The 12,710-nt window shown below is 45.4% G+C and overlaps 1 non-coding gene across 1 annotated transcript; it reads left to right on the top strand.

Annotated features, from left to right (window-relative positions):
* The first annotated feature begins 1,006 nt into the window (after positions 1-1,006).
* Positions 1,007-1,081, top strand: Trnas-cga. Its single transcript has one exon. It is a non-coding gene; the product is annotated as a tRNA-Ser (tRNA).
* The last annotated feature ends 11,629 nt before the right edge of the window (positions 1,082-12,710 follow it).

Below are 12,710 nucleotides of genomic sequence, written 5' to 3'. Positions count from 1 at the left end.
CAGAAGAAATTTTATACTAACTTTTACACAGGTATGAAGAAGATATATTTTCAAAAAAATGGTTCAAATGGCTCTGACCACTGCGGGACTTAACTTCTGAGGTCATCAGTCCCCTACAACTTAGAACTACTTAAACCTAACTAACCTAAGGACATCACACACATCCATGCCCTCGGCAGGATTCGAACCTGCGACCGTAACGGTCGCGCGGTTCCTGACTGTAGCGCCTAGAACCGCTCGGCCACTGCGGCCGGCCCTTCTATATATTTTCAGCCTACAAGATTGACTATCTCCACCGTTAGTCTTCGACTACTAACGACTGACTGACGTGATCACTTAATCATTTTATACCCTTACACTTTCACCTTGAAATTGACTGGATACGCATCTCACCAGTGAACACACACACTTACGAGTAAATAACACCATGCTTACACTGCACACTTACACTCGTGTCACGAGTATTTTTTGTGTTTGACGTTAGTTCATTGCTTTTGTTATTTGCTTATTTGTAGTTGTGTACTTGGTATTATTGCTGGTGTGGGATGTCGTGTCTAATCCTCCTCTATTTCAGGTGACATCATTTGCAAAAACAAAACATGTATCTAAACTTGTAATTGTGGTAAATACTATAAATATTGTAATCTTATGTAAAGCCATATGAAAAATATTTCCATGTGACCAATCATACTTGTGTGAAGACAAGAGGAATATGTTTTTATGTTTACGTAAAGCCAACATGTAATATATTTGTATGAATTTGCACCTATGTAAAAACCTGTATGTAACATAATGAGATTTTCACTCTGCAGCGGAGTGTGCGCTGATATGAAACTTCCTGGCAGATTAAAACTGTGTGCCCGACCGAGACTCAAACTCGGGACCTTTGCCTTTCGCGGGCAAGCGCTCTACAATCTGAGCTACCGAAGCACAACTCACGCCCGGTACTCACAGCAGGAGACGAGATACTGGCAGAAGTGAAGCTGTGAGTACCGGGCGTGAGTCGTGCTTCGGTAGCTCAGTTGGTAGAGCGCTTGCCCGCGAAAGGCAAAGGTCCCGAGTTCGAGTCTCGGTCGGGCACACGGTTTCAATCTGCCAGGAAGTTTCTGTATGTAACATGTTTCTATGTATTTATCTGTATTTAGGTAAAGGTAAATGATATATACTCACTTGTGTATGTTATCAGTACTTGTTACATGTGCCCATATGGGGAAAGTTATGAGACTTGCATTACTTGAAACTATTTGTGGTCATTTGTTATACGTCGCTGAACTTGTAACTACGAGAAAACTGGTGTGCAAAACCGCATAATTGAGAAGGACTGTTCATGATATATTGCATGTGTAAAGACGTGATGAACTGTTTATGTTTCAAATTTGTTTACAAACTGTTAATGTAAAGTCATGTTACGAATTGTTTGCATGAAGACTTGTCAACGGACATTTGTTCTACATCACAACTATTAGTGTACGAATGTTTGTATATCGCCTGACAAACTGAGTACGTTAAAAAACTATCGTAGTGAAGTGCACATACACTTCTGAGTGCATTACAATCTGACATTTACTGCGCTTCATCTGTATATCTGCATCTCTGCAACTCCTAATACCGAGAACTGGTTCAATACTAAACCTATGGTCGCTTTGATCCAAAACGATGAAGACCACTCGACGGGTGGAGGAAATTTGGACGGGGTTCATAATGGTTCAAATGGCTCTGAGCACTATGGGACTCAACTGCTGAGGTCATTAGTCCCCTAGAATTTAGAAATAGTTAAACCTAACTAACCTAAGGACATCACAAACTTCCAAGCCCGAGGCAGGATTCGAACCTGCGACCGTAGCGGTCTTGCGGTTCCAGACTGCAGCGCCTTTAACCGTCGGCCACTTCGGCCGGCTTTGGACGGGGCCTCAGGGAGCAAATACTCTCGGAAATGACGGACATTCTCACCTGGTCTAAACGAGGATCGTGCCGTCCGAAGTCCTGCTTCCATGCCTTCACGAGCTTATGCTGTAGAATGGGAATCCACCAGTCTTCTATCAGGCGATGTATGACCTAGGGGGAAAAAACCAGTGACAGTCTAAATAAACGGTGTACCCAATGAAAAAATATAAACTGTGCTACGAGTGATTACGCACACGCACCTGTGTCAAAACTGTGAACTGTGACAACATAATTCCAACAGCGTTTACGTAAAATTTAACTGCCATAAAGAATGCTCATCTTTATAATGTTATCGTATGTTTTCTGTTCATGGAACTGTGAACGACGACACGTCGTGAAAAGACGTTATATCTGAAACAAAAAGACATTTCAAGCGCAATACTGTGCGAAAGAGATTATCAACAACAATCATTTGTAATTTCATGTTAACGAATGTTGTAACTTTAGGATTTGGTACCTGTTTCAGATGTTAATCCACATTTGTGAAATCCATGATGATAAATCTTGTCTCTGCGACGTCTAGCGCACGTGAACACACGGACTGGGTATAAACTATGTATCACTGTGTCGTGTGATGAACTCGCTTCGCAATGGCCGTGCTAGTACTGAACTTGACGAGACTGCGCATACGCGGTAGGCGCAATACTAACATAAAACGTGCCACATTCAAAGATTAAAAATCAGTTTTGGGTAAATATTATGTTATGATATGTATGTTTTATACGTTATTTATGTGTATTTGCAGACTTATGAAAGCAATGTGTTTTAGAGTGATTTGCTCACTGCTGGTGTGTCCTTTCGCCTCGCTACTCATGGGGAAGTTTAAAGGCACTCTTGCATGCGGAGCTTTTATTAGGATAAAACGTGATTATAAGTAATGAAATAGAGAAATAATCTGATCCATAGATATAGTCCACGGCTGTATAAATATTGTATGCAGCCGCTGGAAACATTTGAAGATTGTTGATCGTCAGATTATTGGCGGGATAAGAGGCACCTCACGTTTTCTAAGTCTTGTCCAGATCGGATGTATTTCGACACATCGCTATTAGTACTACACTATTTTATTAATACATTCACGAGTTGCAACCAAACGGCACTCGTAATGGCATAATGCACGTCTCAAAGTAAAAGTCGTAATGTAATTGTGTTTTATTTCAGAATACACATTTATTACTGAGCTATGTATGTTTTATTTCGTATTATATCTTTAGTCATTGTAAGATTGTTAGGTGACTTGGTATGGCAAAAGGTTCCCGTACTTCTAAGCAGAAAGTCGTCCAGGTCGATCCACCTTCGTCTTCGGCTGCTGTCTCATTACGAAGTCCGATTTTAGTGAAAACACAGAGAGAAGATATACGATTAAAAATACATGAATGACCTTTAACAAAAAAAAGCCATGCTCAAGTGGCAAGAGATTGTACGAAACATATTTTACCAATTCGTAAACTTAACTGATCTCTATTTAATACTCAGTACTATAATTCATTGTATTGTCTCGAGCCAGATACGAACGAGCTAAAAATTAAACACCGTGGCTTAGTTCACACCATATTTTAAATATTTACGATGATGTTAAGCTGATTTTTGTATATTTTGTGGCATTGCTGACCAAATCCGGTAGTCTAAAGACCAAACTTTTGTGATCATTGACTGAAATAAAAGGAATTTTATGTTAGACTTTCTGGATCACTATTATAAATGTGACCAAGTCTCAACTTGTGAGAATAACAGATTTTCTAAAGTCGCACACGTTATGCCGCTGTCAGTTGCAACAGATTTCAGTGCAGTTGAATAAAGCGTATGGAGACTGTACACATCACTGCTAAGTACGTTGGTTACGTCAGGGGGCATGTCTAGAACGTTTTATATATATGTATAGAAGATTAGAAAATCGCATTGCGGAAGGGAAAAACTGTGAAAAAAAATTACTGTCGATTTCCAGAAGTTTTGAGGATACTGCCAATATAATATCCATTTTCGAGTTGCTTTACAGACCGTTGCCCCTTTAACTGAATGTGCCGCTGGGAGGAAACAGCTGTAACTGATTACTCTGCAGCGTAATACCCGTTCAAAAGGCAAACTTACGTCAAGACTTTTGCAGGAGATCTACGTTGTTTTCCTCTGGAAGAGTTTCAAAATGGTTCAAATGCCTCAGAGCACTATGGGACTTACCATCAGAGGTCATCAGTCCCCTAGAACTTAGAACTACTTAAACCTAACTAACCTAAGGACATCACACACATCCATGCCCGATGCAGAATTCGAACCTGCGACCGTAGCAGCCGCGCGGTTCCGGACTGAAGCGCCTAGAACCGCTCGGCCACCACGGCCGGCTACGACCTAGCAAGGAGCCATATTCAGTTACTATGAATGTATTCTGAACAGATAACATTGTGAATCATGTACTGTCAAGAGCGACGTTCATCATTAAGGGATTAAAGTCAGGTATCAAACTAATTACGTCCCCTTTCTTAATGCATGTTACAGACCTCACGTCAGTATAGTTCTTCCCTCCTCACGCCAGCCTCTCCTGGCGTGTGGCGGCGCTCGGCCTGCAATCACTGATAGTGGCGACACGCGGGTCCGACGTATACTAACGGACCGAAGACGATTTAACGGCTACCACCTAGCAAGTGTGGTGTCTGGCGGTGACACAACATTCCTCTCCCGCAAATCGGCGGATGGTTGTGGTATAAGGCCTCCGCCCGCCGTGGGGAGGACCTCATGTTGACGTATGCGACCAGGGTGGGAGCCTAACAACAGGCGAGGCTGTATGAAGGCTTTCACGACCGGACGACATATCTTCTGGTAAACTTTCCGGGATGTAAGGTCGTGGTCCATGAAACTCTTCAGCTCCTAACGTTTCGTCCAGAGCTGCGCTGGACATCTTCAGAGGGGTGTTTCTCCTCCGGTGATCGCCGGGAAGTTTACCAGAAGATAGGCGAGGCTGTGCCACCCGCACCCTGCCATTCGGACCCCGGGGAGCTAGGGAACGCCTGAAAACCAGGGTGCACGCCAACATGTGGTGTATGCGCCCGTAGAGAGACAGGAGGGGCCGAAGGGTCGACCTCCATCGGGCCGGGGCCCCCGACGGGCGAAGGCGACATATGGTCCGGAGCGGGCAAGAGTTCCATGTCGGAGAACAACTGGTCCCGGGGAGCGATCAGCGGCGCGTGACCCAGGGGGGCGCCCGGCGGCTGCAGCGACGCGTCCACTGCGGGCGTCGCCGGCGGGAGAACAGGCGGCGGCGGCGGCGCGTCGCCATGGGGCAAAATGGAAAGCATCGTCGGTAACACCTGGGGATGAGGCGAGCCAGTAGATGGGTCCCCAGGGCGCTGACCGGACGGCGCCGTCGCTGAAAGCAGACGGGGAGCGGCAGAACCCGTGCGACGACAGAGGCGCAGCTGATTGAGATGCCGACGCACCTCACCAGAGGCCCCCAAAACCAAATACATAGCGCGGCCGAGGCAGCGAAGAATGCGCCCTGCGAGCCAACGCTGTCAAGCTCGATAGTTGCGATAGTATACAACGTCGCCTGGAGCAAAAGCAGGCGTCTGCCGCTGCACAGGAACCTGATGCGGCGGATGCAGCAAAGACATCAAGGTTCGATGAGGACGACCGTGGAGCAACTCAGCCGGCGAGCGACCATCTTGGGGCTGAGAGCGATACGAGGACAAGAAGAGCAATAACGCGTCCTCCCGAGAATGCGACTCTTTCAACTTCAACATCTGTGACTTGAAAGTCCGGACCAATCGTTCAGCGGCACCGTTTGACTGCGGCGAAAACGGCGCGGACGTCAGATGTTGAATACCATTGGCCTTGCAGAATGACTGAAATTCTGCGGACATGAATTGTGGGCCATTGTTGGAAACAATAGTCTGAGGAAGACCTTCAATACAAAAGATAGCAGATAACGCTTGGATGGTGGCAGATGATGTCATGGTAGACATCCGGACAACAAAAGGAAAATTACTAAAGGAATCGACCACGACCAACCATCGAGCATTCCAGAATGGACCAGAAAAATCGATGTGTAAGCGTTGCCAAGGGAAAGTGGCTTTTGGCCATGCAAAGAATTTCCGCGGTGGTGCTGATTGTTGTTCGGCACACACCATGCAAGAAGAGCACATATTCGTAATCGCGACATCGATTCCGAACCAAGTACAGTGCTGACGAGCAAGTTGTTTCGTTCTCACTAAACCACAATGTCCTTGGTGGAGAAGATTTAAGACGGAGGACTGTAACGAACGTGAGACAACGACCCGCGACTGATCATTATCAGAACGCAACAGCAAAACACCACGTCGAACAAAAAGTCTCTCCTTGTGAGCAAAAAATCGGCGAACCAACGGGTCCCCAGTCCGCGACTTTGACAAGGGCCATTGCGTAGCAACAAAACGCAGAACGGTAGCAAGGACAGGGTCGGCAGTTGTGGCTGTAGCTACACGATGGAAATCGATCGGAAACGATTCGACCACGTCATCGGTTTCCGAATCAACGAACATGCAAGCAAGTTCGGAGGAATCGAATGCCCTATCCTCAGCAACAGGCAACCGGGACAACGCATTGGCGTTTCCGTGCTTAGCAGTGGACCGATACAAGATATCGCAGCGGTACTGCGAGAGGAAAATAGACCAGCGAATGAATTTCTGTGCTGTACGTGGAGATACAGGCTTTTTCGGATGAAAAAGCGATGTCAAAGGTTTGTGGTCTGTGATTATGGTAAAGTGACGACCATACAAAAAGTCATGAAACTTTGTAACACCAAATACTAGAGCCAATGTTTCTTTATCGATCTGTGAATAATTTCTTTGCGCAGATGAGAGCAATTTGGACGCAAAGTCAATAGGGCGATCGGGCGAGCCATCTTTGTGCGCAAGCACAGCACCGATCCCGAAATCCGATGCATCCACCATCAGCAAAAGGGGCTTCTGCGGATCGAATAGCGTAAGGCAAGTTTTGTAAAGCAACGCCAATTTCAACCGGTGATAGGCGCCTTCGCATTCCATCGTCCAGACGAACGGAACACCTTTACGGCGTAAGCGATGAAGCGGAGCTGAAATGGAAGAGGCATGCGGCACATATCTGTGATAATAGTTGATTTTTCCCAGCACACTCTGTAGCTACTTCAAATTCTGCGGCAAAGGCAAGTCTTGTATGGCACGGAGATGCGTGGGACTGGGCTGTATGCTTTGGGCATTGGGTACATGGCCCAGGTATGGCAATTCACGAGCAAAAATCACACATTTGTCCTTGCGTAATCCAAGACCGTTTTGTCGCAAGACCTGAAATAATGTTCTGTGATTAGCTAAATGTTCTTCTCCCATCTTTCCGGAGATCACAATATCGTCTAGATAGTTTGCTGCAGCAGGGATTGATGCACAAACAGTTTGTAAATATTGCTGAAACAATGCAGGGGCCGATGCGCACCCGAATGGCAGTCGTTTGAATGGATACAAACCGACATGCGTGTTAACCACCAAAATGCGCTGGGATTCTTCGTCCACCGGTATTTGCAAGTACGCATCTGCTTGTCCAACTTCGAAAAATATTTGCCCGGGCACAGTTTGTCAAAAAGATCTTCTGGACGGGGTAAAGGAAAAGTTGCAATTAGCAAAATCACTAAGGGTGATGCCCAGAGAGAAGCCTGCACACGGTCAATTACACCTTGTGATTCCAAATCGTGTAATGTTTTTGCAACCTCATCAGGCAATGCGTGGGCATCATTGCGCAATCTGAAAAATTTCGGTTGCGCGTTTACTTTCAGTTCCAAATGTGCTTTATAGTACTTAGCGCAACCGAGGCCCGGTGCAAAAATGTCTGCAAATTCTTCACATAGACAAGAAACACTGTCTGAAGTCACAGTCTGGTTCACTGATAGGACATGATTTACTATAGACAAGTTAAACAACTGAAATGAATCGAAACCAAACAAGTTAACTGCAGAAGAAGAACGAAGAACGTAAAATGACACAAGTTTTGTTTGTCCTTTGTATGTTGCAAGAAGGCTGCACTGTCCTAACACAGGGATCTCTTGACCTGAATAGCTAGTTAACGTAACATTTGTGGCACGCAACGGAGGCGTGCCCAGCTGTTTGTAAGTGTCTTGATTGATCAGTGAAACTGCAGCTCCGGTATCGAGCTGGAATGGTGTCACTTTACCGTTAATGTCCAAGTCTACAAAAAGTTTATTGTCCAGCTGACGACAAGACCAACTGTCTCGTGCAACGTGAACTGACATTGGTACAAAATCACTTGCGACTTGACGGGAGTTCCGTCGATGTCGACGAACACTATTTGTGGGACGAACACAGTCACTGTTAGAGAGAGTGGCTCTGTGCAGAGTGTAATGAACGACATGAATTTCCATGGGCGAAGTTTCGCGAGCCTGAGTGTCCATGGTTCGATTCCGATTCCAGCGCGAAGCAAAGGGTCTTGAATGGTTTAGAGTTTCCGATCTGAGCTTTTTCTGGTAAACACTCTCAACATGACCTTTTTTATTAAATTAAAAGCAAATAGCTTGGCATGACGGGCAAGTCTCATGCGAATGTCTAGTAGCACACCGCGGGCATGATTTTAGCACTGCATTTGCTTGCCTGCGCGGCACATGTGGCTGAGAGTCTGGTGGCAGCAGCGCGGCCGGGCGCGAGGGCTGTTTACTGCTCCGTGCAGCTCGCCCAGCGGGCCGGTTAATCTGACACATGGTTGGCGAAGTTTCAAATGATTCCTGAGCAAAGTCAAGTGTGTCCTGCCGATCCAATATGTCAATCACTTGTTGAAGGGAGGAATTGACTAGTTTCAAAATCTGTTCCCTTATATAAACATCAGAAACGTTCTGTGCAATTGCATCACGTACCGTAGTATCTGAATACTGGAGTCCACACTGACACTCAAAAGCACAATCCCTAGTAAGGCCTTGCAAGGTTGCAACCCAATTAGTCTGACCTGCTGTACGTTTTGTACGAAAGAAGGTATACTGTTTCACAACTACATTGACTGATAGTTTTAAATATTCATCTAATGCAGACAAAATTTCTTGGTAGGACAGAGTTCTACGTCGCGTCGGGGAAATAATTTGACTATCACACCGTAGGTTTGTACACCGACGGACGACAAAAGAAAAGGCAGCCTCGCGTTACCTTGAAGTCTGTAGGCGGCGAGATGGAATCCAGATTGGCATGACCACTCCGTTCAGCTTTCCAGTGCAGCATCAAAAGGTCTGAATGTCGGTGCAACTGCCTGTTGTGTCTGCGCTAGCAGTGGTGCGGCGGCTGCTACATCGTTTTGCATAGCACGTTGACCCAGGACGAGCTATGCAAGGGCATCCAGTAATGCCTGCATCTGGTGATTATGTAAGCAATAAAATTCGGAGAGTACATCTGGAGATTGTGGCGAAGCCATTACACAACGAAATCAGGGCAGGATCAATGATATATGTCAGTATACGTAAGAACACCGTTTTTACTGCTCGTCGCCAATGTTGTGTTGGCAGAAGAGCCAACACCGTGTTACTAGTGGAAGCCGAAATGCACGCAGGCTGGCATGAGGAGGGAAGAACTACACTGACATGAAGTCTGGAACATGACAAGGAATTAGAATTCAGAAAGTGGACGTAATTTGTTTGATACTTAACTTTAATCCATTAATGATGAACGCCACTCTTGATGGTACATGATTCACAATGTTATCTGTTCAGAATACATTCATAGTAACTGAATATGGCTCCTTCCTAGGTCGTAGGAAATGACGTAGCTGAAGGCTATGCTAAACTGTCGTTTCTGCAAATGAGAGCGTACGTAGACAGTGAACCATCGCTAGCACAGTCGTCTGTACAACTGGGGCGAGTGCTAGGGAGTCTCTCTAGACTAGATTTGCCGTGTGGCGGCGCTCGGTCTGCAATCACTGATAGTGGCGACACGTGGGTCTGACGTATACTAACGGATTGTGGCCAATTTAAAGGCTACCACATAGCAAGTGTGGTGTCTGGCGGTGACACCACAGTCCAATATCCTCAGCGTGTCTGACGTAGCAGGAGCATTGACATATTCTAACAAGCTCCAACTGCTCGACTCAGCTCAAGCGAGGCAGTGTTCAATGGTTCATGTATCTACAGAGAACACAGATATACAGACGCAACACCCGATTTCGGACCACGCTTCCGTGTTCATACACCACTGTACCATCTTATCGCTACACTGTCACTATTCCCTCCTTGTTGTCCACGAGCGCCGCCAGACAAACACTTCCCCAATCAGACAGATACTGCACACAGGGCGACGTAGAAACCGTAATTAACGAAAAGTGTGAGGTCATCCACATGAGTCCATTAAACTTCGGTTATATGATAAATCAATCAAATCTAAAGAAAGCAAATTCAACCACTTACCGAGGAATTACAATTACGGAAAACGTAAACTGCAAAGAGCACACAGAAAACGTTGTGGGGAAGACGAACAAAAGACTGCGTTTAATTGAAAGAACAGAAAATTTAACAGATTGTGAGTGTGTGGATTTTATTTTGTCAAGTTGCACAATGTATAGATCCAACAACTACCCTTAGGCTCCTGCAAAGGGTGCTGCAGAAGTCATACAGACGCTCCTAATGTACCAACAAGAACTGCTTAAAAAACATTCAGCAACAAATTTCTTCTGGGGTTATTCGCTGTAAGGAAAAGACCCAAAAATATTCTATATTTTTACGTAACTAGTGGAATACTTGGGTACTGGAGTATTGCTAGTTAGTGTAAGAAAAACATTACACGAACGAAATAAATTATTTATTGCAAAAATATTCTGAGAAATCAAGTGAAACTTTTTCTTATAAATTAATAAACTTACAGGTTCTTTTGGGAACAGTAGATTGCCTCTTATGGATAGGAATGCTATTATTTTACATAGTATGGAAAGGTTATTTTCTCCCTTTTCTTTAAGAATGTTATTTACTCGGCAGAATGGCTGAGAGTGGCACCTACACAACTTGAATAACTTTTATAGGTAAGGTCAAGGCTGTCGTGTGAGATCTGTAATGGAGTGTACCGTTATGGAGGACAGATATGGCTCGCATACACTGTAGCACACAATACCATGAGCTGCAACGAATGCTGCCTGTGTTGCTCTCTGCTGACAAATAACACAACTATCTCTTTCTATCTGGATTGACCTTCGCCAATCAAACTGTCCCTACGCCTTGATGAAGCCAAGGACTCCTATCTGCCCCCAGTCTAATTGTTGTCGTGGTACACCAGTCAGATAACCATTCCACCACGATGCCACTTAATATTCGCTCACAGGCGTTTAACTAGTACTCTGTCGGTGTTCACACTGCACAATAAGTGTGGCGGCCAACACAGTGAGTAATGCTTAATCACGAGCGACTCAATATAAAGTATCACTCCGATTTGCTAACGACAGAGGTGCTCTCCCTGTGAAGTACTGAGGAGAGACTTTGTTTCTTGCTCTTTGCGTACATGTATGAGTGCACTCGCTCTCATTACATGTTCCCACTCAAAGAGCGACAATGGAACGGCCCCTTTCTCTGGAAAACGTGCAAGAGTATATCCTTCACTGTCCTCCCTCACTCCTCTGGCTCTTTGCGTCAGAAATATTCCGCCAATCAGTGTTGCTCATTTAAACGGGAGAATGAAGTTTCGTTTAAGTCGACCAATGCGGAAATATATAGTATCTCCGTTAGGCATATACTGTCCATCAAAAAAATACATCTTCTGCGCGCTCCCACACAATGTAGGGGAATTTGCTTTTAAGTCGAACACGGAGGCCGTTATCCCTTCACTCTGGCAAAAGCTGCCCTCTGTCTGGGCAGTCACTCTGGCCAAAGTAGGTGTGTGTTGACTCACCCCTCTGAAAGAATGGGCCTCCCAGTGGGCTGGTTGCCTCTTTAGAACGAAAATTCCTGTGGCCGTCATGTTGTTTATGCTAGCCTCGACTTTTTCAACCTCGGTGCACACTTGCGATTTACTTATTAGATTTGCATATCGCTTACATGAATTCAAACAAAATTGACTCTACCTTATCGAGTTTGGGTTCGAATGGAGCGTGTTGATGTGCAGAATACGATTGTGAGGACGGAATATGTAAGAAATGAAGGTCAGGAGTCCACGCCACCTTACAAGATCTATTAAAAGACTTCCTACATTACGCCTGCCCGTCCTCTTTTGGAGTACTTCTGTGCAGTTTAGGATTCTTTTTGGATAGGATTCAAGGAATACATCGACAAAGTTTATAAATGGTATATCGTCTAGACAGTGATCGAAAATGTGTTGGAGGACTGTTGTGTACACAACTTTGCTCAGTCTGTCGGGAAGCAGGTAAGGTACAATTTCTGGCCTGCCCCGTTAGCCCTGAGGTCTAACGCACTGCTTGCTGGGTGGGAAGGCGTGCCAGTCCCCAGCAAGAATAAGCCTGGCGGATTAGCGTCGAGATCCGGTGTGCCAGCCAGTCTATGGATGGTATGGGGAGCGACGTGTAGACAACCTCCAAGATGGTGCTCCCTGGGCAACGCTGCAGCAAAATGCAACAGCAAAAAGTCCACACAATTTCGGCGACCGGACGCTCAAATGCCTCCTGGTCCACAAGAAGGCAAACGATTAAGAAGCGGAATTACTCCACGAAGATGGTGAGAGTGTGCCACTTCAATATAGAAGGCTACACAAGGACGAAAGGAGAAATCCTTGAAAAAATTGCAACAAGATAAAGAGTAAGTGTCGTACTCTTGCAGGAGACACACCTGACGGATGAAAACATTG

Source organism: Schistocerca americana, chromosome 5 (assembly GCF_021461395.2).
Source record: "Schistocerca americana isolate TAMUIC-IGC-003095 chromosome 5, iqSchAmer2.1, whole genome shotgun sequence".
Lineage (NCBI taxonomy): Eukaryota > Metazoa > Arthropoda > Insecta > Orthoptera > Acrididae > Schistocerca > Schistocerca americana.
The sequence above is the reverse complement of the archived record's forward strand: the minus strand, read 5'-3'. Positions and strand labels throughout refer to the sequence as shown.